Genomic DNA, 12,148 nt, shown 5'->3' with positions numbered 1-12,148 from the left:
CCTTAATTGATATAAAATTGAAGTTATCCATGCTGAAAATAATGAAGACCCATGCAAACCAATGGAACAAAATAACAAGCCAGAGACTTGAAGCACACAAACAGGTGTTTGAGCGCATTCGTCTCAACAATGCAAAAGACTTCTTCAGAATCTTCAGAAAGTTATCCATGCTAAGACAGACAGTATTATCTCTGCTTATACTTACACTAATTAGTACCTGTTCTTTTTTATCTTTATTTCCCTCCCAGAGGTGAAAATCAAATTGCATGCTTTTAGAAAACATTAACTTTTAGCCTTGAAGAAACCAATGTTCTGGCATTTTCAGCTTGTCTCCATGGAAATGTAAGAGAACAAATGTAGTCCTCAGCTGCAAGCTTCTAAAGACAAGCTGACACATTTATTGCTAAAGGAAAATTTTCATTATATTCAATGTTCTCTTATTTACTTGTTTCCACTTAAAACTTGTTATTAAATTATGCCAAGGGTCTTAATCCAGACAGTCACCTATGCAAAAGTAAGAGAAAAAATTGTCATCTCTACATATGTTATGATCTGTGTACTTTTGCACTCCATCCTCACCTCAATAACCCAAGATATAGCTTATTAACGTAACTGTGCTTTTGTCTAGCCTTTTTTTCTCTTTTTGCATTGTAATGCCTACATTTCCTAATACTAAAAAGAAGAAAGAAAGAAAGAAAACAGGCATCTATTTGCTTTAATATCTTTGTCACATACAACAAAATAATTAAAATGCTTTACTACAATACATGCAATTTATATTGTGAAAGTTTAAGAGAAATACCCTTAAGAACATCAATTGTTTTACTTCCAGTCTCAAACCACACTGCAATAAGGCCAATGAATCCAATGTAGTCACAAAAATTCCACTCTTTTAATAAAAGCTTCAGAATAGCTCCACACGGTAAAAACAGGTCAGAATCTCTAGCACCTTGGCTTCCACAGCTTTTTTAGAGTACATTCCAATTGCACTAACAGAACTACTTTTATACAACAAAGACACTCCTACACACATACTTGTTCAATTAAACAATAAAGCATTTAAAGACACATCATAAAAAACATTTCCAATTACACTCTTTGTTCAAGCCCCTAGGGCACAATGTATTATATTTTAAGATAAAAATAGATTATTTTCTTGTCAAATTATACTTTACCCCCTCAGATGTTAAATAATTATTCCTATATTGTTCTAATACTGTTGCCTGTAGCCCAGTAGGGTCCCCATTATGACAATTAAAAAAATGTTCTGCCACAGGGATAAGTGACCTGTTTTTTCTTGTATCTCTAACATGTTCTTTAAGTCTTGTGGTAAAGCTTCTCTTACTTTCGCCTATATAATATTTATCACAAGGGCACTTAAGCCGACATATTATTCTTTCACTATTACAAGTGAAATGACCCTGTACTTGAAAACTCTTATTATTAATGTCAGAAACATTTCTAACAACAAATTGATAAGCTCTACAATTGCCACAAGGAAAAGTTCCCTTCAATAACAAATTCTGGGTGCTTGATTCCAAGGGTTTCTTAAAGACCCCATGTGCCAGCATATCTCTAATACTTTTTCCTTTTTTGTAAGAGAATTTTAATTTCACATTTTTCACAACCAACTCCTCCCTTTTTAAAATATCCCAATAATATCTCAATATATCCTCTAATTTCCTTGATAATGGGGTATATTTAGAAGTAAAATATATATCTTCACCAAACACATCCTTACTTGTGTTTCTATAGCTATCCCTTCTATTTAAACTAATATTATTGCCATTGACTTTTATCACCTTCTTTATTTCTTCCTGGATTTGTTTTTCCTTGTATCCCCTATTAAAAAACATGCTTGCTGCCTTTTTTATCTCAACTAGTCCTTCCTGCTTATCACTGCATAGTCTTTTTACTCTAAGGAACATCCTGTATGGTATTGACATTATAGTATGAGGGGGATGGCAAGTGGTACCATACAGCATGTGCTCTTGTTGCTCATATATTCTATATATCCTTGTTTTTATTATTCCTTCCTTTCCACCCTCTATGGTAATATCCAAAAAGTTCACTTTCTTACCCTTTTGTAGTCCACCAAATCTGAGGCCAAATCTATTTTCCTCAAGGTTCTCTTTGAACTCTTCCACTCTATCAAATGCCCCTTTGCAAACAAAAATAAGGTCATCTATAAATCTGAAATGTTTAATCACGTTTCCTATAGAAACTATTTTGATAAACATATATGTTTTCAAAATAGCCCATAAAGAGATTGGCATACATAGGAGCAAAAGCTGCCCCCATGGCCGTCCCTTGCACTTGCTTATATAAAACCCTGTCAAATTCAAAAATGTTATTTTCCAAACCAAACAGGGTAGGTTCTTTAATATATTCAATCTTAGGGCTATTGCCTAGAAAAAATTCCAAGGCTTGCATTCCAAATACATGTTTAATGTTCGTATAAAGACTAACTAAGTCTAGCACTATAAAATACATGTAATTCTCACATGACTACAGTTGTTTTACTTACAGTTACCTTTTTCCTTCCTCTTCTCCTCCCCTCAGTGTATTTCTTAACATAAATAACATGAAGTGAAGCAAATCCTTTCAGTTCCCTGCAAGTTTAAAGAAGTCAACAAAAGTCCAGTCTTTCTACTTTCTCTTATACAGCTGTATTTCACAAATGCAATTAAAGCTTTTCAGTCTCACATCTATTCATGGTGCTGCAGTAGTGTTGTTGCCTCACAGTTAGACATTGCCCATTCGATCCTCAGTTAGAGCGTCTTCTGTGTGGCGACATGCATGAACGGGCGTTCCTTCGTGGAAGGTTGTGCGTTAGGCCCGGCAAGCCAGCACGTAAAACTCTACTGCCAATCATTTGCGGACCAGAGTTCCACTGTGGCGACCTCTAACCGGGAAAAGCCAAAAGACACAAACAAGTCTCACATCTATTCACTAATTTCCATGTTGCTGGTCTTCTTCCTGTTCATGTCTATCTCCCAGCTGCAGATTCCAGTTTAACTCCGAGGTACTCCTGAATCTTCTGGTCAACTTCTGTGCTTTTCTCTGTCTCTCAAGTATTTTTCTTTGGAACAGTGGAAAATGTTTCACTGGTAAAGTCTCACCATGTGCTTTATTATCAGAAGAATAAGAGGCAAATTCCCCTTCTGCTAGATGGCTCACTTTTTGGTCGACACTTTTATATGTTCTCCTTAATCTGCCCTGCATCAAAAAAAATGACTTTGATACTCCAGGAAAAATATTGTGAAGACAGCTGTATACAGCAGCTTGACTCTCACACCAGACTTTCAACATTCCCTGATTGCTGGAATAAATTTGTTTCTCTTCTGCCTGGTGTAGAGTGAATAATAATTTTTCACAAACACTCTTCTGTCTCCTTCTCTTTTAATACTTTGCTGTTTTGCCACAGTTTTGCCCGGATCAACTCCTTCTGCTGGGAGGTTTGCATCTTTGCTTTCTCATGTATTTATTTGAAGCATATACATTGTGTGCCTATCAATTAACAGTTCCTGCTGTGGAATTCCACTCCAGTTTCTTATCTGTGCCTTCATAAAATTAATACAGCCTGTTCCTCCTAGTTTCTCTGGTACAGCAGAAAATCTCAGATTTTCCCTGCATGTTCTGCCCTCTAATTCTACCATTTTTGGAATATCTCTTCTTGTGCAGTCTCATAATCAGACAGCCTTTTTATCAATTCAACCATTGATTTTTTTGTATTTTATCAGCTTATATGAATATCTTTTTAAAGCTTCTTCCATTTTTCCAGCATATTATTATTTGAGTTGATATACTCCGGTGTATAGGTTATTTTAATCAGTTCTGAGCACATTTGACTTTTTCCTCTAGATTGCTGGAAGTCATGTATTGCACTAAAGCTGTTGCTTGGATTGCTTTTAGCTGAGCAGCTATAGGATTGATCCCTGTCAATATTTCCTCTTCACCTTTTCTAGATGATTTTCTTTCAGGCTTTCTTAGTTTCTTCTTTGCTGGCATGTAGGCACTGTACTTACTAGCCACTAACTGAATTTACTAAAAGTGACAGAGTTCCTGTCCCTTGTCTTTCAATTTCTTTTTTCACAGTGAGAGAGCCGAAGTTAAGCTGTTAATCAATGTGAAACCATCTTGGAAAGTGGACTAATGGCACTTCTTGCCCTACATGAAACACTGCACTCACCACTATCTTTCCTACCCATGAACTGTGTCCTGTTTCCTCCATTTGACCATCTGCATTTTGTTCCTTAAGAAAAAAAGCCTTCCTGATAGATATGGGTAATCTAATCAAAGACATCTATAAAAGCCCTTTGGGAGAGACTGATATACATATTGGGTGTTTTATATGGGTGTCAACCCCCCCCCCCCATATCCCACCCACAAAGAGTGCCTTACCTCCTGTACCTCCTAACTAATATAATTATCTCTGAAGTCATAATACCTTAAAAGGGGTAAGTTATAAACTCTTTAGTTGGAAACTCTTTCAGTACGTTAGTTTTGACCAAATAAGCTTCACTGGATTTATCATCAATCAAATGAATACCCTTACAGAGCCTTCTAAAGCTCTAGGCTGAAAAGATCCAACTCCGTATCTAAAAAGTAGAACCCATTTCCTTTATACAAGGCTGATTTTAATGAAATGTTGATATTTCATGATTGTAATGTAATCTATAGCATTATCTTCATAAGTTTCCTGTTGACTGATTTCTTCATCCCTTCCACGTATTAGTGCAATAAAGTCTATATTCTCAAGACAGGTGATTCCTCCTAATGCTCATGTAATAGATAATGGACCACAATACACAAACCAGGAATTCAGATTTATGCTTTAGTAGAAATTCAGACATACAATATCCAGTCCACACAATCCACAGTCCACTGGAAATTAAGACAAATCAAACAAACAATTGCTGTAGCAAAAACTATAAGGTCTATCATTTTACAATTCTAAATATAGGAATATACCACAGGGGCGTGGCTGCCTTCTTCAACTACATTGCTGATGCATGAGAATCAACTTAAAGGAAGTACTGGAAAATAGAAGAGAGAAATACTGTGTGAGAAATGGCAAAAGACTATCAGATGTGTAGTTTGCAAGCAAAGTAAAAATCAAAAAGCCATGTGAAAGTCTGCAGCCTGAAGGTGAAGTTGTTGGTAGAGCAGCTGAACTGAGATACTAGCTAGCCATGTGGTGGTGTAAACTTTAGCTCAAGGTGATTTAATTGCTGATGTGACATTAGACCCCATGTAAAAATGGGGAAAAGGTGACTGATAACAATGTTGGTGATGATGCTAAGCTGTACAGTGATATTTGTGCAATACAAAATCATTGAAAATGAAATTTCAGAAAGATGAGCATCCAGTCCTGTTGCAAGAAGAGACCATGAAAAATGTGATAGTCAAGAGATGTAGATGGAAGTTACAGTGCCCTGTGTGTCAGCTGCAAAGAACATTTTATCTTCCAGAATGTTTAACACCACTGCTAGTTTCATTTTTTTTACTTGTGATTTCTTTTTTCCTGTTTTCGTGTATGTCCATGCATGTAGTGAAGTGCTACACTGTTGCCATTCTAGATAGCTTAAAGAAAGTCAGCATAGCAATATGGCAACACACTTCATTGTTAAAATGGGGAGGAAAGGGGAAGTAGAAAGACAGGAAAAAGGAATATTGTACACAGAAGAAAATACACAATGCACAATCATTAGTTTAAAGTATGACAGATGGGGAGAAAGAATAGTATATATATTTTTTTTTTGTAGAGGGGAGAGATTGCTTTCAATATATGAAGAAGAAGGGTTAGTGGGGTAGGTAGAAAGGAACGGCTGGAAAATGGATACAGGGAGAAGGGAAGGCAACAGGAGCAGACAGACAAATGTAAAATGCAGACACTGGAGGCTGGTGATGGAGAGGACTGGATAATGAAAAAGTTATGGGGAATGACACAACAGGAAGGGAAACAGCTGCAGGAGGATAAGGCAGGGGTAGTTGCAAGATACCAGGCCATTTCGGGGGATAATAGTTAGCCTAACAAAGAAGTTGCTTCTCAAGTATCTCGATGATTGGGGCCTTCAGGTTGCATAACTCAAAAAGTCATACCAGGAGGCTGTCCATGATGCTGAGATGAGCATTCAGCTGTCAACACTTCTGAGATGACAGCAGCCTCCACAACAACAATGGGAGATGATGGGAGACTTTTCTGGGCCACTGTCTGAGGATAAGCTTCTGTACCCCCAAAAAGTGACCATGCAGGAAAATAGTGGTTCTTCCACATCAGCTTGAGGTGGGGAGACCTCCATCCTCCTTACCGATTGGCATACCTGGTTACCAATGGTAGCACAGCACCACAGGCATTGGCTGGCTCATATTCAGGAAACTGCCACTATTCCACAACTTGCACCACATCTAGATCTACAGAAGGGTGAAAAAAAATGGAACACATTTGTACACAGATTTGTGGCACAGATAGAATGGTAGGTACACATTGGATTGTCACACATGCTACCAGGAAATTTGTTCTGATCTACTGTGATATCACACCACATTTCTCTCTTACTTCTCAGTTAGTGGAAACAAATATATATGCACACCTCAGTACAAGGGTATACAAGTAATGTAACAAGAGGATGAAAATTGTTACAATACATGTCTCTCTCTCTCTTTAACTTCTGCCGCCTACTGCTAAAGCAAGTCAGAGTGACACTGCTTCAGGCCACTAGTGTTGATAGCACAGGTCACCAAAATGGGTGATGCCAGTGGTATCACTGACTATCCTAGCAAGCTTATTCCAGACATCCATCTTTGCACAGGGGCCATCATACCTCCCTAACAGGTACTCAGAAAAATCTGTCCAGGAAGAACAAGAATACTTTATCCTCCCTAACAGACCAAGCAGCACCTGAGGAAGCCACGACCAATACACGTGTCCACCTGAGGAGTAAAATAGTAACCCCTTGTGCATGGATGCTCATTCAGACCTCACATAACATGCATCATAGTACTACTATGTGGCACAACAAAACCATTGCACTGTAGTGATGAAGCTTTACTAGTCCAGATGAGTTATGGGAATGATTTAACTGATCGCATGCATCTACAGAGCTATACTGAGCATAGATGTTGCAAGCTGGGTCAGGTAGCATATTGTGTTCTGGATAAGATTTAGAGACAGTGGTGTTAAACTGACTCTTTAACATAACCACAATGTTATTAGGCCTCAGTGGATTACAGGACTTAAATATTGAAGGCAAAAATCTGCCTGGAAGAGTACCCCACCATTGTAATCAACATCTGTGGTATGTGTGAGTGGGAGCACAGCACAATGACATGGCACTGTCCTGTTCTGCTAACCTTTGCTTGTGGTGCAGACTGTGGGCACTAGATATCTAGGAAAAGAGAAAGCACTAGGTATGGCTATACACTGTAAGGGACAGGGGGTAACAGGGTGCACATACTACTTCACAGGGCTAATACACAAATGAAATACAGTGTGTAAAGAGTCCATGCCCATAACAGCAGACTGTAAATGGGGGCTGTCCACTGCAGTACAGGGGCCTGCTAAACTGCTGCAGAATGAAGGTAAGGGAGCCACTGACCATAGAGGGATGATTTCCCCAAACTGCCTGACACACCCATTCACTGACTTGAGTTAGCCAAAGATGTATAGGGCTTGCCCTGGACCTCATACAGAGGCAGCAGCTGGAAAAGTTCACCAACTAGGATAATGAAGTATTACTGTAGGCCCTCTGTATGCACTGCATGCACACCCTGGGCAAAGGTGCCAGAGACAAGATGCATTGGGACCAGGTGTGGCACGGAGTAGTGAAGGATGTGAATGGAATATGGTGGCAGCTACAGGTCTCTAAACAGGCGTGACAAAGTTTAACTGATATGACATTCCATGCAAAAGGCAAAGTGTGACACATTGTCAAGGGCATGTCCATGTAGCAGAGTAGACAACCACTACAAAAGTGTCTCACATAAATGTAGGAGTTCCTGCTGTCGCTGTCTGAGTAGGAGTAGTAGGCTCTTATACCCTGTGGATAGACTGGTTGTGGCAGCTGGGCTGTTAGTAGGGGATGCATCAGATTAGTACCACCCAGTAAATATCATTACAGAACATGTAGTGCATGAACTGCCGGGATTATAGGGGATGTATCAGATTAGTACTACTGAGTAAATATCTTTACAGTACATGTAGTGCATGAACCGCCAGGATTATAGGGGATGCATCGGATTAGTACTATCCAGTAAATATCTTTATAGTATATGTAGTGCATGAACCCTTGGGATTAAGGGGATACAGCAAATTAGCTGATGTGTCTTTCGGCTTTTCCCGGTTAGGGGTCGCCACAGCACAGTCTGCTAATGATTGGCAGAAGATTTTTACGTGTCAAGTTGCCAGCTCTGACGCACAACCTTCAACAAAGGTACGCCCATTCACGCATGTCTCCACACAGAAGACGCTCTAGCTGAGAATCGAACAGGACAACGTCTTACTGTGAGGTGACAACGCTACCGCAGCAGCACCACCACCGCAGTGGATACAGCAAATTAGTACTACCCATTAAATATCTTTATAGTGCATGAACCACCAGGATTATGCTGCAATACCAGTGAAATAACACCCTGGTTCAGTGCTCCTCAAGTGCAGCACCCAATCTTAACAATGCTTAGAAAGGTGCTTTGCTCTCAAGATGAATTTCTTTGCATCCATATCTTGAACACATAACGAGAAAGTTATGATCGGAGACCCAGTCATAATCCTGTATATTATAGTACAGTGCACATAATGCATAATTTGACAAGGACACTCTGCATATCTGTCCTTTCAGGTATCTCTGGGCTATGGCTGCAACACACCACACTTCATGGCACATATGTTTCCATAGTATTATACAAATTCAGAGTTGTTTACTATTAAACATGCTAATGTGTGTGTGTGTGTGTGTGTGTGGGGGGGGGGTATAGGCATATGTCTGAGTGCTGCCAAAAGTATGATTTTTTTTTCCCTTCTTTCATTGTATCTGTTGGTGGTGAGATCCAGTAAAATGGGGCAACATGTGCCTGAGTCCAGCAGGTCTCCTGTGGCTGACAAAAATAGCATCATGCAGATGGCAGAGTCTGATGACACTGCTGCTCTCTGCAACACTACCGTTGTCCACATCACTAACAACACAGGCTCTTTTGGAAGTACAGGCTAAACCCATGACATCACCAGTGCAGGGATATTCTCCAGTAACTATTTGCCTAATCCAGATTTCTCATATGTACTTAGCCAACACAGTCTGTGACATTCCCAGTGCCTCTCATATAAGCATACCACAACAGGGCAGAGGCAGGGAGAGTCCACAGCACCAACATGACTCCAGATCAGTCGGCATAAATCAATGGATATGTAGGCCAGTGATCCAGGCACAGATGGCTATTGAGCTGTGTGGCTTGCACATTGATAAGCAACATGTGCATGATGACATGGGGCATAGATTCAGAGAACTGTTATTGTCACTCAGGTCTCTGGTGGCAAATGTGGCCTCCATGGGTTCTTCGATGACACACATGACAACTGATCTCTAGTCTGACAAGACTGGCTGGCTCTGCACATGCTACACATGTACACACTCTGGAACCCAATGACCAGCTTGCTTCATTGTTAGCAATGGTTGTATAGTCTGCCACACCCAGTCATTGGTGTCACATTCACAGGCAGCAAAATTGCAGAGTCAACAACTGGAACCCCTCAGGTTGCTCATGAACATTCCCATAGCTCTGCAATTCATTATGACGTGTATACATGAAGTACCACTCCTGCTCATGGCCATTGTCTGGGTCATGGACAATAAAGCTCTGTTGTCAACCAGTATGAGACACACCATCATGGTGTGCACACCATATACCTTTCCTGAGACTACAGGCCACATCAGTGGTTATAGCCAAAAGTCACAACACAGCAGTTTAACCCCACACTAGATGACACAATCACTGATTCTCCATGGCCTTATTGTAGAGTAAATGGCTACTGAATTCACCTGTTATGAACCTACCCCAAATCTAGTGTTGTTGGCGGCTGCCACTGTGTTCCTCCAAATCATCTCTGCAAATGATGATGACTGTGCCATATCACCCCCTTAATTTGTATGGGTATGGTTATGGTTATGGTTATGTCTGCTGCAAAGTATGGCCATTCCACCCACTGCTTTGCATAGCTTGAATGTGATAATGCAGGTATCATTTTATTGTGTGTTGTTTTTGTCATGACCCATACTTCTGGACCAGACTCCTCTTCCTCACTAGTACTGCAATGTCTTGAGCCTGTTTCTGCCTTGCATGTGGTAGCGCTGCTCCCCCTTCGTCTCTGAACTCCACTGCTGTTCTTACTACTATGCCAGGCCCTGCTGCTCTAGCTGTTTATCTAGTACTGTATTATGCAATATGGTGCACACCTCAAATATATTCTTGTAGGTCTCTGATGTGTATTGCAGCACCCTGCCTAATGAATCAAGGCAGTATAAGTGTCTCTTCAGTTGTCCAAATACCCTCTCAGTGATATTACCTGTTTCTGCATAGGTGGTGTTGTATGTCATCTCTGTCAGAGTCTGGGGTTTATGGATTGAGGTAATTATCTATAGCTCCAAAACATATTCAGCATGTCCTAGAATATACAGTATTCATACTTAATCCCTACTTGAATGGTATGTACGTTTACTGCCTTGTGTAGCTCAAATATGTGTGCACAGTCTGGACAGATGAGCTTGTGAGAAGTCTCCTGTAAAGAATGTTGATGTATGTCAGAAATGTTTCATACATGTTAACCATAGGAACTGATAGGGGCATGGACATATTACATATATAATGCTTTGGGAACAGCCATAACTAGGGTGGAGCAAAGGGTATTGCTGCCATGGGAGCAAGCTGTTAGACAGCTTGATTGGTAGTTGCTGATGGGATAGAAGTGCATTACCAGCATTTTTTCAAGAAGCTGGCAGTGATATTTCAGGTTCTTAAGTGAATATATATATAGTAGCTTAGTGTGTTAGTAAATGGATCAAAGAACTGTTTGTTGCAGTTCAGAGTCAGTGAGTTGTTTTTTTTGTTCTGAGGTTCAGGAAGAACTTTTTTAGGTGTTCAACTTTTCCAGTTGAGGACGGTGCCAGTCTGGGGACAGCCCAGCACAATACCAGATGACTGAGCTATTTCTCTGATCCTGGGGTTTGTACAACACCTAACAGATGAAAGACTGAAAGCCCTTCCTGTAGATGCATCTCAGTCTCTGTGAACTAGATGGGTCCTCGGTGGCACTGTGTGTACAGTCTATTGCTTCCTGCACCTCAGGGAAAAGGGTTATACTGTAAAACCCCTGCATAGTGGTAGCTCTATTCTTTGCAACCCTGAGGAACCTGATATGCTCCTCCACAGGCTTCAGCATGCTGCGTCAGGCTGTTGCATCATGTTGCTGCATCAGGCTGCAGTATGACATTGAGGAATTGATGTAGCATACATGAAACTGACACCTGTGATATGGTTAATGTGTCCTCTGTTAGACTCTGAAAAGTCCCTGTAGCTAAAATGGTTAATGCTACACATAGCTTTCTGCCCATTGAGATGAGCATTTCTGTTAACTCCTCTTGTGGGCAGCATGGTTTGACTAGCTCTCATACAGTGTCCCTTTCCATTCAGTATTAGTCCACTATTTGCTGGTCAGTTAGATGCTGGCATGTAAGGCAGTGATGATGCCTTCTTCCATGGTGTGGATGGCCACAACACACAATGTCAAAAACACTAGCTTCAATGGTGGCCATTAGCTCATGTTGTTCAGTTATGGCCACTACTACTCCTAACCCAGGCTTTGGTATGCTGGTAGGATGGCTACCCTTGACAGGATATCCCTATAGTAAGGAATACTGCAACAGTGACAAGTAGGACATCTGCTGTTATGGTAAGTTCTTACACAACTGTACTTTCTCTTAAATCACTGCACGACAGAAACAGTAATTTCCTCTAAGATGCAAAAAACATGTAATAAAGAGGTTCAGTGTTTGTCTCCTTGCATTGAAAATATGGAGGAGCTTCTCTGCCTCTCACAGAAAATTGCTGTTTCCTGTTCATTCATGGAAACAGCACTCATTTAACTGTGGGGCCAGGT

This window comes from Protopterus annectens, chromosome 3.part0, assembly GCF_019279795.1.
Source record: "Protopterus annectens isolate FY-2018-M chromosome 3.part0, PAN1.0, whole genome shotgun sequence".
Lineage (NCBI taxonomy): Eukaryota > Metazoa > Chordata > Ceratodontiformes > Protopteridae > Protopterus > Protopterus annectens.
Note: the sequence above shows the minus strand (reverse complement) of the source record.